Source organism: Mytilus edulis, chromosome 3, assembly GCF_963676685.1.
Source record: "Mytilus edulis chromosome 3, xbMytEdul2.2, whole genome shotgun sequence".
Taxonomy (NCBI): Eukaryota; Metazoa; Mollusca; class Bivalvia; order Mytilida; family Mytilidae; genus Mytilus; species Mytilus edulis.
The window spans coordinates 66,530,159-66,533,857 of record NC_092346.1 but is presented as its reverse complement, the minus strand read 5'-3'; positions in this window follow the sequence as shown (position 1 = coordinate 66,533,857).

The following is a 3,699-nucleotide window of genomic DNA, read 5'->3' as shown; positions in this document are numbered from 1 at the left end:
GTTACATATTGGAAAATAACAACATCCAATCCATGCACCTTTACACAAGGTTAAGTGCAATTGGAACATAAAACCAGTCGAGCGATACAGGTTAATAGTGTTCTACAAAATAGAAAGCTTGTTAGAAATAATGCCTTTTACAATAAACGTTAATCAATTGTATACATTCATAGTTGGGTCTTTTATCAATACCTCATTGTATTTTCTATTAGTACGTACAAAATCGTCAGTAGATTAGAGTCAGTGTCATACTTTAATCGTCATATATAATACATATTATCAAAACCCTATTAAGGATAATAAACTCCAGGAGTTCGTTCACACTTTATTTAACTATTCAAATAACTTTTTTCTTCATTAGAAAGAAAACATGTTTTCATGTTATGATCATTTTGTTATAATAGTTCTGGTCCATCGATGACTTTACAAGAACACGCAAATTTAAATAAATGCGTGGATGTTTTGTACAAAATTTATTTAACATTCTCTGCATTTCATTTTAGTCAATAAGCATTAAAAGTATATTTTAAGAAAAAAGACTTGTCGCATTAAGTACGGTATATTTTAACAACTGTATAATTCAATGTTATTTATATAGAGCTTAATCTAACGTTGGTAGTGTGAAAGATTACAGAGGATTTAAAAGAATTCTTAATTTATATTCTATCAATTTTAAATTGATTATGAGCTAACAACTTATACAAACATTGGCATAACTCAGATAAATTGAAGTAACGGTAGTGAAGTCATGAATTTTTACTGATGAAAATTCTTATATTGAGCTATCATATATATAACATATTTACATAGGATATGTCGTTGAACCATTGGTAAGTGTTGAAAACTTTATTTCATTACAAATAAGGGATATTATAACTAAAAGAATTCAAAGTTTCGATGGCAATTGCATCAGAGGAGTGGTCGTAAATTTCAATACTCCAATGAGACATGTAAGTTAAACACTCGCCAGGATTAAGAGTCTAAACACTAACAAATAGGAGAAGGATGTTTTGTGTATACGTAAAACTATCTTAACCCATAGCATTGGCTGTACCAAATCTGGCAGTCTGGATAATGTGTTGTTTGTTATTCTTTGTCCTTGTTTGTATGAATGTTATATTTTTTTAATGCAGGAGTCGTGTGCTAGTGGTTAATGCAGTCTGGTACTATTCGTTTTCTTAATCATTTTCTTTTGTGCTTTGCGTTGTACGAGATGAATGAGTAGGTTTTTTTACTGTACACATAGAATGAAATTCAAAACAGTGTGGCTGTAGCCATTGATTGACACATTAAATTCATCCATTGATTGGGATAATTTACGTGAACGTTTGTCTGTAACGACCACTGTTCACGACGTACCTACGATAGACATTTAAACTGTGGGGTCACCAAAGGTTTCTTAACGCCTTTAATTATAAAATAATTCGAAAAATTAATCAGGAATAACCTTTATGTTTTGACTTATATAATTGATATAAATCAAAACATCGTGTTATTTCTGATTAATTTTTCGAATAACTTTATTAAGGTGTTGAGAACCTTTGGTGACCCCATAGTTAAAGTGTCTTTAAAAAGTACATAGTGAGCAGTGGTCGTTACATACAAACGTTCACCTAAATTCTTCCAGTCAATGGATGAATTTAATGTGTCAATCAATGGCCACAGCCACACTGTTTTGAATTTCATTCTATATAAAATTTAACTATGGTCGCTAAGAATCAAGTATTTAGGTATTAATTCTAAAATACATATTTGTTTAGGGGCTAGCTGAAGGACGCCTCCGATGCGGGAGTTTCTCGCTGCATTGAAGACCCATTGGTGGCCTTCGGCTGTTGCCTGCTCTATTGTCGGGTTGTTATCTCTTTGACACATTCCCCATTTTCATTCTCAATTTTATTCTAATGGTCCTAACAGTTCATTGTTATTGACCTTCCAAACTGTTTGTGATCTGCATGCGTAAGACAAGTGTGTCTGGAATAATTGTCATTGCGTATTCGCGAGACTAAGAGTATGGACCGACGATTATTTCAATATATTTACCAAAAGGACATTTCATGAACAGTCTAAATCGTAAATATCCCTTTATCCAATGAAGTTGCAACCCTTAGTTTTAAAACAACTCTTTTAGTTTATTGTATACTGAAGTACTGAACATCGGATGACCGCAAGTTCTTGTCAGTGGATGGTCAAACTTGTCTTAGAAACAAATCCCATATCTACAACCGAAACTGAGGTTAATATACAGAGATATATAATCTGTTTCTAAGACAAGTTCGTGCGTGGACGATAAATAAACGACAGGAAATTCAACCTCACCGTAATAAGTATTATATTGTAGTTACACTGATCAGTATACTCTGGTTGGTTGTTATATATCATACTAATATAACAGTTGCATGTATATATAATTTTCATCCAATTTTTCACTAATCTTTTAATAGTATTGTGCAAGTGTATGGTGGACAATCTTCTGTAAATTCGATTTTTCTAATAAATTTGATTTAAGTAGGCATTCATATTTCCTCGAAAAACCACACCCCATGCAGAGTTATCGGTCCTTGCTCTGAGAGAAAGGAAGGACCGATATTGCTGCATTTGAAATTGCCGCAAAATATTCTTGAGATATTCTTCCGCATGCGTTACCACAAATATTTCGGTACGTGTGCATTTTTTTTTACTTATAAATATATTTCCAACGACAAAACATTTTCATGTTATTAATTTATGTTATAAACATTTTTTTATATCAGTATTCAATTCGACAAAGACATCTTACTTTCATGGGATATTTCATCAAGGAAAAGAATAGCGTTGCCTGTAATTCAGTGGTTGTCATTTGTTTATGTATTACATATTTGTTTTTCGTTCATTTTTTTTATATAAATAAGGCCGTTAGGGAGTTACCATTTGATTTTTATGGGGGGGGGGGGGGGAGGCTAGGATAAAATTTGAAAAAATAGGCAGGACAGGAGTTATGAGTAAAAAAAAGGCAAGATGAGACACTTTGCAAAAAAAAAAAGGCAGGATGACAATTTAGGTAGAAAAAGTCAAGATAAACTATTAAAAAAAAAAAGGCAGGACTGAATCCGTCGTGTTGCTCATGTTATTACAAACCCTGTAAATAGTCTAATTTGGTAGGTCACATTCATGAAAAGAGAAGGACTAAACCGAGTATAATTATAATTAAACAGAGTATAGCCGTGCATCATTATATTGTGAGCGTACAATCTTTGCTACTGTTCGTTTAAAAGAACACCAATCAATCTATTCATAAGGATATTGATATTTTATCAATCTGATTATAAAATTATAGAATAAATATGATTTGAAAAGTGGACGGCGTTACGATGACGTTTTGCAAGGTTGTTTCGTGTTCTATACGGAAATTTATGCTTTATATTTTTCATAATTGCAAGTATTGAAATGCTACATAGCTCATCAAGTACTATATATGTATAATTATTATACAGAATTGAATGTCGTTTTTTGTTTATTATGAAAGTAGATATAAATGAAATTGAGATTATATTGAGTTCATATCTATAGTCTAGACAAAAGACGGATAAATTAAAGAGATTATTTCAATGAGGTTAAAGAATGATATTAAATTGAACAAATTATTGCCTGTGCTAATCTTTTCATATAATCCTTGGATTCGTCATGGTTTGACCTAAAACTTATATTCGAAAGGCCAGATTA